Source organism: Bos indicus, chromosome 7 (assembly GCF_029378745.1).
Source record: "Bos indicus isolate NIAB-ARS_2022 breed Sahiwal x Tharparkar chromosome 7, NIAB-ARS_B.indTharparkar_mat_pri_1.0, whole genome shotgun sequence".
Taxonomy (NCBI): Eukaryota; Metazoa; Chordata; class Mammalia; order Artiodactyla; family Bovidae; genus Bos; species Bos indicus.
Window position 1 is genome coordinate 41,348,663 of NC_091766.1, and position 11,969 is coordinate 41,360,631.

The window sequence follows — 11,969 nt, forward strand, 5'->3', positions numbered from 1 at the left end:
TGTTTGAGACCTAAGGTCCAAGAATGCAGTCAGTTCAGTTCAGTCATTCAGTCATGTCTGACTCTTTGCGACCCCATGGACTGCAGCACGCCAGGCTTCCCTGTCCATTACCAACTCCCAGAGCTTGCTCAAACTCGAGTCGGTGATGTCATCTAACCATTGTCATCTAACCTCTGTTGTCCCCTTCTCTTCCTGCCTTCAATCTTTCCCAGCATCAAGGTCTTTTCAAAGTGAGTCAGTTCTTTGAATCAGGTGGCCAAAGTATTGAGTTTTGGTTTCAGCATCAGTCCTTCCAACGAATATTCAGGACTGACTTCCTTTAGGATTGACTTGATGGATCTCCTTGCAGTCTAAGGGACAAGAGACTTCTCCAAAAACACAATTCAGAAACATCAATTCTTCAGCACTTAGCTTTCTTTATAGTCCAACTCTTACATCCAGACATGACTATTGGAAAAACCATAGCTTTGACTAGATGGACCTCTGTTGGCAAAGTAATGCCTCTGTTTTTATTTTGTCTAGGTTGGTCATGGCTTTTCTTACAAGGAGCAAACATCTTTTAATTTCATGGCTGCAGTCACCATCTGAAGTGATTTTGGAGCCCCAAAAATAAAGTCTCTCATTGTTTCCATTGTTTCCCCATCTGTTTGCCATGAAGTGATGGGACCAGATGCCATGACCTTAGTTTTCTAAATGTTGAATTTTAAGCCAACTTTTTCATTCTCCTCTCCCCGAGAGTGTATCCAATCTTTAATTATCAAATTCTTAAAATATGAGCTATTTCAACCTTGCCAAACTTAGTGTAAAAATCTCCATTCTGTCCATAAAAAATAAAATTGAGATAAAAAGCTTATCTAAGACCTGAAGGTAGTTAATGAGGCAGTGGTCACAGTTTACCAGACAGCTTCCAATCCATGCCCCATATTGACCGAAGTCCTGGAGAATGCAAATTGGTTCACAGTGCTAGATATAAAAGATAGTTTCTCTTGCATTCCACTGCACCCTGACTTCCAAAATCACTTTCCTTTTGAGTGCAGATTCAAAATCTACTAATACCATGAATGCCTCCATTCTGTGTGCTTATGACGAAATTCAGTTTGTAGGGTGCCCATGGGTTAGAAATGGAATGAACTGAAATTTTCACTAAAACTTGTCTAGTTATCTTTAGAAATGGAACCACATGAGGCTATAGGCAAAAATCCAAATCAAAGGCCAAAATGAAGGCTATAATTGGAGAATTTCCTAAACCCAAGGAGAATCATCAGAGCTGTTTATAAACAGATTATTAAAACTAGAGGCCATAGCAAGGCTAAATTGATCATAGCTGATATTCAAAGCCTGATAGGAATTTCAGGGAGGGGCATTTATTCTAAGCTAAATGTTCAAAAGGCCTCTTGATGAAAGTGAAAGTGGAGAGTGAAAAAGTTGGCTTAAAGCTCAACATTCAAAAAATGAAGATGATGGCATCTGGTCCCATCACTTCATGGGAAATAGATGGGGAAATAGTAGAAACAGTGTCCGACTTTATTTTTGGGGGCTCCAAAATCACTGCAGATGGTGACTGCAGCCATGAAATTAAAAGACGCTTACTCCTTGGAAGGAAAGTTATGACCAACCTAGACAGCATATTCAAAAGCAGAGACATTACTTTGCCAACAAAGGTCCGTCTAGTCAAGGCTATGGTTTTTCCTGTGGTCACGTATGGATGTGAGAGTTGGACTGTGAAGAAAGCTGAGCACTGAAGAATTGATGCTTTTGAACTGTGGTGTTGGAGAAGACTCTTGAGAGTCCCTTGGACTGCAAGGAGATCCAACCAGTCCATTCTGAAGGAGATCAGCGCTGGGATTTCTTTGGAAGGAATGATGCTAAAGCTGAAACTCCAGTACTTTGGAGTACTGGATGCGAAGAGTTGACTCATTGGAAAAGACTCTGATGCTGGAAGGGATTGGGGGCAGGAGGAGAAGGGGACTACAGAGGATGAGATGGCTGGATGGCATCACTAACTCGATGGACGTGAGTCTGAGTGAACTCCGGGAGTTGGTGATGGACAGGGAGGCCTGGCGTGCTGTGATTCATGGGGTCGCAAAGAGTCGGACACGACTGAGCGACTGAACTGAACTGAAATGTTCAAAAATGAAACATCTCAACATTGGTAAATTGGGTTTGTCAGTCCTTGATCACCAACTCCTTGAGAAAAAAAAAAAGCAAACAAACCAACCTGCTGCTAGAGAGGCTTAAGTGAAATTCTAATGAGGTGGATGAAACGAGCCTATTATACAGAGTGAAGTCAGCCAGAAAGAAAAACACCAATACAGTATACTAACGCATATATATGGAATTTATTTTTTTAAATTTTATTTTATTTTTAAACTTTACAATATTGTATTAGTTTTGCCACATATCGAAATGAATCCGCCACAGGTATACCTGTGTTCCCCATCCTGAACCCTCCTTCCTCCTCCCTCCCCATACCCTCCCTCTGGGTCATCCCAGTGTACCAGCCCCAAGCATCCAGTATCATGCATCAAACCTGGACTGGCGACTCATTTCATACATGATATTATACATGTTTCAATGCCATTCTCCCAAATCTCCCCACCCTCTCCCTCTCCCACAGAGTCCATAAGACTGATCTATACATCAGTGGAATTTAGAAAGATGGTAATGACAACTCTGTATGAGAGACAGCAAAAGAGACACAGATGTATAGAACAGTCTTTTGGACTCTGTGGGAGAGGGAGGGGGGGATGATTTGGGAGAATGGCATTAAAACATGTATAATATAAGAAACGAATCACCAGTCCAGGTTCGATGCAGGATACAGGAAGCTTGGGGCTGGTGCACTGGGATGACCCAGAGGGATGGTATGGGAAGGGTTTTCTTAATCATACAGAATCTACAAATGAAACAAAATCTGTCTCTGATACAGTGACTTAAATCAGCTCAAGCTCAGTGTGTATTGGCTCATTAGTCATTTTTGATTGTTTCCATGTAACCAATAAACATGTATATCTGAATCATTGGTTAGATTTGTGGATGATTCTTAGTTTCCATGATTCAAAATTAATTCTGAATAAGGTCTGGTCAATCTTAAAAGAAATCAATTCTGAATATTCATTAGAATGATTGTTCCTGAAGCTGAAGATCCAATACTATAGCCACCTGATGAGAACTGATTTACTGGAACCACCTGGATGCTGAGAAACATTGAAGACAAAAGCAGTGGGAGGGTTGGGGGTGGGCAGAGGATGCGTGTATGTATGCATGTGTGTATATATATATGCTAGCCATAAAAAGTAATAAAATAATGTCATTTATAACAATATAGATGGACCTAAAGATTATCCTAAAGTGAAGTAACTAAGGCAGAGAAGAACAAATATCACATACTTATATATGCTTGTATATATTTCCAAGATAACTTTTTAGAGACATTAATGATTCTCTATTCCTCTTTATTATTTTGAACTTTTTCATTAAAGCATAGAATAATACTTTTCATCACTTTGTATAATGAGAAATAGAATTATACTCAAGTCTTAGTACTCATGCAAAAACTTTGTCTACATTTTTACAGAGCAGATTTTCTGAATTACTCTTTTCAAAGCCTCCATTAGCTCCTTGTTTCTCAGGCGATAGATAACAAAGTTGAGCTTTGGTGTTAGGATGATATAAAGACAGCCAGAGCCTTGTCCTCTGTTGGAGGGATCATGAGTGTAGATAAGTGTAAGCAAAGGGTGCATAGTAGAAAGACACCACAGTAAGATGGGGGAAGCAGATTGAGTAGGCCTCTTTTCTCCCTTCTGCTGAGTGCATGTGATTGGCAGCAAGGAGAACACGACCATAGGAACATACAATACCAATGAAAGGCAACACAAGGAAGAGGATGGTACTCACAAATACTGTGTACTCATAGATCCAGGTGTCCATGCAGGCCAAAGTCAACATGGCTTGAACATCACATAAATGATCGATGGTCCTGGATCTACAATAAGGGATATGGAGGGCATATATGGTGTGGGCGTGAGAGTTGACAGAGCCCATTATCCAAGATCAACACTCACACTCTTCTGCTGATTCTTATGGGATAGTAAAGAAGAGAGCAAGTGGTCACATAACGATCATAAGCCATAGATGTCAATATCAATACTTCTTCAACTGCTGACATCAAGAAAAAGAAACATTGAATCCAGCATCCAGTGAATGAGATTGCTTTGTTTCCCAATAAAAAATTGGAAGCCATTTTTGGGACAGTGTTGGAGATGTAATTTAGGTCAAGGAAGGAGAGCTGACTAAGTAGGAAATACATGGGTGGTGTGTGGAGACGCATGTCTGGAAAGATGAGAAGGATCATTGACAATTTGCCAAAAAGAGCCTTTAGGAAAATAAGAAAAATGAGAGTAAAAATAAACAGATCAATTGTTGAGGTGGGGAGCAACCCCAATTAGATGAAATCATTTGATGTTTGATTACGGTTTTCCAAATCATACTGATATGCTTTTTTTTCCCCCTAAAACCAGCAGATATAAAAGTAATTAAGTGTAAAACCATAAAATATAGTACTAAATTATTATTTTAGTCCATTATTTAATATTTACAACTCATAAAAAAGAACTGATGCTATCTATATTGAAAAAAAAGCATATGTTATATTTTGAAACTGAGTTTAAAATTTGAAAACACAAATATATTTGGCCAAAGTGTTTTCCCAGGTATCTTTATTTTCTTAAATTATTATGTCATCATTAGGAAAAGTATGTGTCATTGTCTTATAAAACTCAAGCAACAAATTCAGATGCCATATATGTTCATAGGAAATCAATATAAATTATCTTATAGAAAAAAATTGCTATAAATTAATTTTTATTAACATTAAGAAATGATTTGTCTTACATATTCAATCCCTAAGGCTTACAGCAACCTATCAGCTCATATTGAGAAGAAATGTTTCTTTCTTCAGAATTTTTTACACAGGAATGACAAATCAAGCCTACATAAAGCCAGATAATATCTGGTTGGCTTCTTGTCCTTTTGGCTAACATCAAGTGTAGTATGGGGGCTTCCCACATGGCACAGTGGTAAAGAATGAGAGATGAAATGTTTAGATCCTTTTGAAAGAAGAATTTGGAAAGAGGAACAGTCAGTTACTTAAACAGAAAAAATAAATTGAGAGTCTTCTTATGGAAGTGGGTGGAGGAAATCTCCAGAGGCATTTTACGTCAACAAAGACTACACAGTCTCTAATGCCTTAGCTATAAATATTAATCTAGAACCAAATTTTTTCCAGACATTAAAGGTATGTTTCAAAATGAAAGAGGAAGCTAAACACATGGGCACACACTCTCAATACAAACACACACACACATATTCACACCCACATTCAAACACAAATATATGTGTTAAAATAATTGCAAAATGCAAAAACAAAACAAAACATATTTTTAAAGTAAGAATTGTCTCTTAAAAGAAGTATGAGATATTATTGATTCACAATGTAAATATCATTACATATATAAAGTCATGTAACAAAGCCTTTTGCAAATTAAAAAATAATAATCAATTAAAAATTAAAGTTTCAAAGTGGGAAAAAACCTACAGAAATAATTTTAAAAAACAGCAGTACCATTTTTAAATTTTTCTAGATTCCATCAGTTCAGTTCAGTTCAGTCACTCAGTCATGTCCGACTCTTTGCGACCCCATGAATCACAGCACGCCAGGCCTCCCTGACCATCACCAACTCCCGGAGTTCACTCAAACTCACGTCCATCGAGTCCGTGATGCCTTCCAGCCATCTCATCCTCTGTCGTCCCCTTCTCCTCCTGCCCCCAATCTCTCCCAGCATCAGAGTCTTTTCCAATGAGTCAACTCTTCGCATCAGGTGGCCAAAGTACTGGAGTTTCAGCTTTAGCATCATACCTTCCAAAGAATACCCAGGACCGATCTCCTTTAAAATGGATTGCTTGGATCTCCTTGCAGTCCAAGGGACGCTCAAGAGTCTTCTCCAACACCACAGTTCAAAAGCATCAATTATTTGGCGCTCAGCTTTCTTCACATATATATGCATTAATATACGATTTTTTTTCTCTTTCATACGTCACTTTGTATAATTGGTTCATAGAGAACAGACTTATGGACACAGTTAGGGAAGGAGACAGTGAAATGAATTGAGAGCATAGCATTGACATATATGTATACTATATGCATGCATGCTAAATCACTTCAGTCATGTCTGACTCTGTGTGACCCTGGGGACTGTAGCATGCCAGGGTCCTCTGTCCATGGGATTCTCTGGGCAAGAATACTGAAGTGGGTTGCCATGCCCTCCTCCAGGGAATCTTCCCAACCCAGGATCAAACCTGTGTCTTTTATGTCTCTTGTGTTAGCAGGCAGATTCCTTACAACTACCACCACCTGAGAAGCCCATATAAACACTACCCTTGTAAAGTAGATAGCTAGTGGGAAGCTGCTTTATAACACAGGGAGTTCAGTCCTGTGCTCTTTGACAATCTACAGAGGTGGGATGGGGGAAGGGAGGCAGAGAGGCTCAAGATAGAGGGAATAAATATTATGCATACTTATGGCTGATTCAGATCATTGTATGGCAGAAACCAGCACATCAGAAACTAAAAAATAAAGCAATTATCCTCCAATTAAAAATACTTCTTAAAAAAAGTAAAAAAAGACTTTACCAAGAGCAAAGTCTTCCTCTCTGTAGGAAGAAGCATATATCCAGCCAGGAGTCACTGAGGGGAGCTGAAATCAGTTCAATCTTAAAAGCAATAGAGAGGCAGAGTCAATCCTGCTTACTTCTGTCAAGCAGGGCATGGAAGGCAGAGCAAATGCAAGACTCTTCACCACTGTTGTTGAAGGTAAATACATAGAGCTCATTGGCAGAAAAAATTCAACAGGAACTGGGATGTTTCTTGGGAAGGGAAGGGAAGTCTTCAATTGAGAGAAGCTTAAGGTATAAATAAGAAGTATGTATAAGAACTGACAACCTCTCTGAGATAGCGCGTTAGTGGTAAAAAGTCTGCCTGACAATAGGAGATGCAAAAGACATGGGTTCAATCCCTGGGTTGAAAAGATCCCCTGGAGTAGGAAATTCCAGGATTCCAGAAAATTCCAGTAGGAATTTCTAGGATTCTTGCCTGGAAAATTTCATGGACAGGGGAGCCTCACAGGTTACAGTTCATGGGGTTGCAAACAGTTGGACATGACTGAGTGACTAACATTTTTGCTTTTTCACTGTATAGCACAGGTAACTCTGCTCAATATTCCAAGCAACCTAATTGGGAAAATACTTTGAAGAAGAATAGATACATGTATCAGGCAGTCAGTTCAGTTGCTCAGTCATGTCTGACTCTTTGGGATACATATATATGCATAAGTGAATCATTTTGTACACCTGAAACTAACAACATTGTTAATCAACTATATTAAAATATAAAATAAAAATTTATGTAAAAAAAAAGAATTGGAGGACTCACCCTTTGTGATTCAAAATTTAGTAGAAAGCTCCAATATCAAAACTGTGTAGTGTTGTCATAAAGGCAAACAGAACTCAACAAAATTAGAGACTCCAAAAAAAAAAAAAGGAAACACTTCACATGTGTGATGAAATGATTTTTGACAAGAGTCTTAAGCCTTCAGTTAGGTGTCTTTTCCATAAATATCACTAAGAAAGCTTGCTATCCATATTCATATAATGAAACTGCATATTCATATAATGAAACTGCATATAATTACTTTACAGTATTTTCAAAAATTAAACTAAATGGTGAACAGATTTAAATATAGGGCTAAAACTATAAATACCTAGAAGAAAACATAAGGGAACATTTTTATGATATTGGATTTATCTGTTGTTCATTCTTGGATATAACACCAAAAGCATGTGCAACAGAAATAGAAATGTATCTTGAAATTTGTCAGAACTGAAAATTTCAGTGCATTGAAGAACTTTTATGAGTTGAATGAATAAGCAACCCACAGAAATATTTGCAAAATGTGTATCATGTAATAGAATGATATAAGGAATTTTTAAAGAACCACAGCTCAACAAGAGAAACAGAGAAACTAATTTTAGAATTTTGAACACATTTGAATAAATATATCTTCAAAGAAGATATAAAAATGGCCAAGAAACACAGGAAAATATTTGTTATTTTTGTTCAGTCACTCAGTCATGTCCAACTATTTGTGACCCCATGAACTGCAGCATAACAGTCTTTCCTGTCCTTCACTATCTCCCAGAACTTGTTCAAACTAATGTCCATTAAGTTGGCAATATAATCCAACCATTTGCCCCCTTCTCTCTGTTGCGCCCTTCTCTTCTTGCCCTCAATCTTTCCCAGCATCAGGATCTTTTCCAATGAGTCAGTTCTTTGCATCAGGTAGCCAAAATATTGGAATTTCAGCCTCAGCACCAGTCCTTCCAATGAATATTGAGGATTGATTTCCTTTAGGATTGGCAGGTTTGATCTCCTTGCTGTCCAAGGGACTCACAAGAGTCTTCTTCAGCACCACAATCCAAAGGCATCAATTCTTCAACTCTCAGCTTTATTTATAGTCCAACTCTCACATCCATAAATGACTGCTGGAAAAACCATAGCTTTGACTATATGGACCTTTGTTGGCAAAGTGATGTCTCTGCTTTTTAATTCACTCCTCTAGGTTTGTCATAACTATTCTTCTAAGGAGCAAGTGTCTTTTAATTTTATGGCTGCAGTCACTGTCCTTACTGATTTTGGAGCCCAAGAAAATGAAATCTAATACTGTTTCCATATTTTCCCCATCTATTTGCCTTGAAGGGCTAGGACCGGATGCCATGATCTTTGTTTTTTGAATACTGAGTTTTAATCAGCTTTTTAAAATGTATATTTGGCAAGGCTGGATTCCCAGATCCATCTCTCTATCTATCTATCGTGCAGTCATGTTTGACTCTTTGTGGCCTCATGTGCTGTAGACTGCCAGACTTCTCAGTCCATGAAATTTTCCAGATAAGAATACTGGAGTGGGTTGCCATTTTTTATTCCAATCTATCTGTCTATCTATCCATTTATCTATCTATCAAACTAAGTACATCCAGTCCATGGGGTCACAAAGAGTCGGACATGACTGAACAACTGAAGTACATCCTTATCCGTTTTATCCCTCAAATTTTACATATCTTGAGATGATATATCTGAAATAAGGATGAGTTGCTTTTTATTGACAAACGAAAAATTAAAAGAAAGAAAAAAGAAATTGCTGTCATTGAAATAGAAATTCTATATACATGGTAGAAGGTCAAGAGTATATGTGATGACTGTTTTGAAACACAAAGTCTTAGTTTACTCATGTTCATATGTATTTTCTTTTCTCATACATACCAGCTTTAAGGTATTTTCACGTGATCCCACAACAACCTCACATATTAAAGCTTATAAATGAAATCCAATTCATATTTTGCTTCCCCTATAAAATATTCTTTACCTAGGAACCTAGAGATTTCATTTGCAAATGGATATTCATATTATTTTCACTGTAATTCAGATAATAGATATACATATTCTGTGTGACAAGTAAAACCATTCAAATGATGCACAAGTTTCAAAGTGAATTAGATAGGACCATTTCTTAAAGTTCAGTCAGTTCAGTTCAGTTCAGTCACTCAGTCATGTCCGACTCTTTGCGACCCCATGAATTGCAGCACGCCAGGCCTCCCTGTCCTTCACCAACTCCCAGAGTTCACTCAAACTCATATACATCAATTCTGTTGTAAACCATTTTCCCCCTATGTTTATATTTAGAATTGGAAATGAAATACTGAAAAAGTGTTCTTTTAGTGATTCATGCACTTTATAAAGAATAAAGTTTTTAAAACTATACTTTTATTAATAAAAAAATAAGTAGTCTCAATCACAAAGATATAAAGTGAGTTATCCAAGACTGTACAGTGAAATAGTGATCAAATTGGAAAACATGGAAGAGTCCTCTAGAGTCTATATAATAGAGAATTTTCCACCGAAGTCTACACTCTTCTTGCTCTTGATCAAAACTTCTCAGTGAAATATCATTCTTGATTTCAACATAAAGCTGATGTGCTTTTTTACAGAAGTGCATCAAGAGTGTGGATTAATCTAACAAGCCTCTTTAATTACTTTTATTGGATATGTTATAAGACATTTCAGATTAGACTTTAAAAACTCTTGAAAGCTAGGGTCCCCAACCTCTGGTCTGTGGATCAGTATCTCCTGTCAGATAAGCAGCAGCATTAGATTAGAAAGAGAGTGCAAAATAAATGTCATACACTTGAATCATTCCAAAACCATCAGGCCCTGGTTTGTGGAAAAATTGTCTTTCTTGAAACCAGTGCCTGGTGTCAAAAATGTTGGGGACCATTGCTTTAAAACACAAATACATTCTCTACCCAGTTTCACAGAAATTTGGATTTCTCCCTCTGTTCTCAAGATTTCTAAAATAAACTAATATGCTGGCCTTTCCCCAAACTGACGTTTCTTACTTATCATGCTTAGAGCTGGAAAACCAGTAAACCAGATTACCAGGTTGATTTTATAGGGAGGAATTTGTATGCATTAGCTGCAGGAAGACAACTGTAGTTCCTAAAAATTGACTGATCATACATCAGTCTAAATGGTTATAATAAGAATTACTTTGATTACCATCAGTTACTGAGAAACTGTAGCATTGTAAAATGGCTTTCACAGGATCAGAAATAAGTTACTGGAAAGAGTGTCCTTTGGAGTTTGGTAGTAGTAATTTAGTCACTAAGTTATGTCTGACTCTTGCTACCCCATAGACTGTAGCTTGCAAGGCTCCTCTGTCCATGGGATTCTCCAGGCAAGAATACTGGACAGGCTGTCATTCCTACTCCAGGGGATCTTCTTAACTCAGGGATTGAACCTGGCAGGCAGATTCTTTACCAACTGAGCTACAAGGGAAGCATTTTGGAGTCTAGATAAGCATATTTCTATGCAGTTTTCTTACATGGAGACTTACATGGGATTCTACATTCCTTCAAGTGTTTGTTCAGTAGGCTCTACTAAAAAGAGACAACGAGTATATTACAACTTATATTTGTTAACTGACTTAGGAATTTGAATGGTAGTATTTAATATTCAAGTAAAATGTATTTTCAATTTTTGAAAGCATACAGTTTGAAAACAATATTTTTTACCATATAAAGAGATCTAGAATGCATACATAAAATTTTATCCTTATATGTTTTTATGTTTCTACTTACCATTTAGTGAAATTTTACAATGCTGAATCAAAATTATTAGGTAAATAACTAATTAACAAATATTTTCAAAGACAGACACTAATTATAAGAATATGTTCTTCAAATTTCGTTTTTCAGGAAGAATGTGTTCATTCTGCTTTATTGTGCAAGCACACCAGAGAGAGCTTAGGTTTACAACTAGGTAATGTTTTAGTTCATCTACTTATAAGAAATGTAACCTTAAAATATTTAACTATCTGAAACTGTATCTTTTATGTAGAACACATACAATAAAACATAGGATATTACAGGCTATATTTGAGAAAAATATAACATCAGTTAATTAAAATACATAATATCCCTAAACTGTAGCTATAAATTTTCGAATGTTTCTTAATATCTTTGCCCTGATCATTTATATTCATCTCACTTGTCATATGCTACATTGCATGATTATATAATGTTCGAGTTATTTCTGTATACTACAATGCATTTGATTCTCACAAAACCACTGTATTTGGTTATTCAGATGTTATTATTTTTTCACTAGGAATTTAATGATATGTACAAGAAATAGAAAACAAATAAAATACAAAAGTTAAAAGCATAAGACACTTAATACATAGTTTATGTCTAAAAATAAAAAATTGGATAATATAACTAAATATGGTGTTAGTTACCTGGATTATTTCTAGGGGTTATCATTCAAATTGTATATATGTATCAGTTCAGTTCAGTTCAGTC

General features: G+C 36.7%; 1 pseudogene; it reads right to left on the minus strand.

Moving 5' to 3' along the window:
* Positions 1-3,563: 3,563 nt before the first annotated feature.
* LOC109561028 (olfactory receptor 2L2-like) lies at positions 3,564-4,243 on the minus strand (annotated as a pseudogene).
* Positions 4,244-11,969: the final 7,726 nt, after the last annotated feature.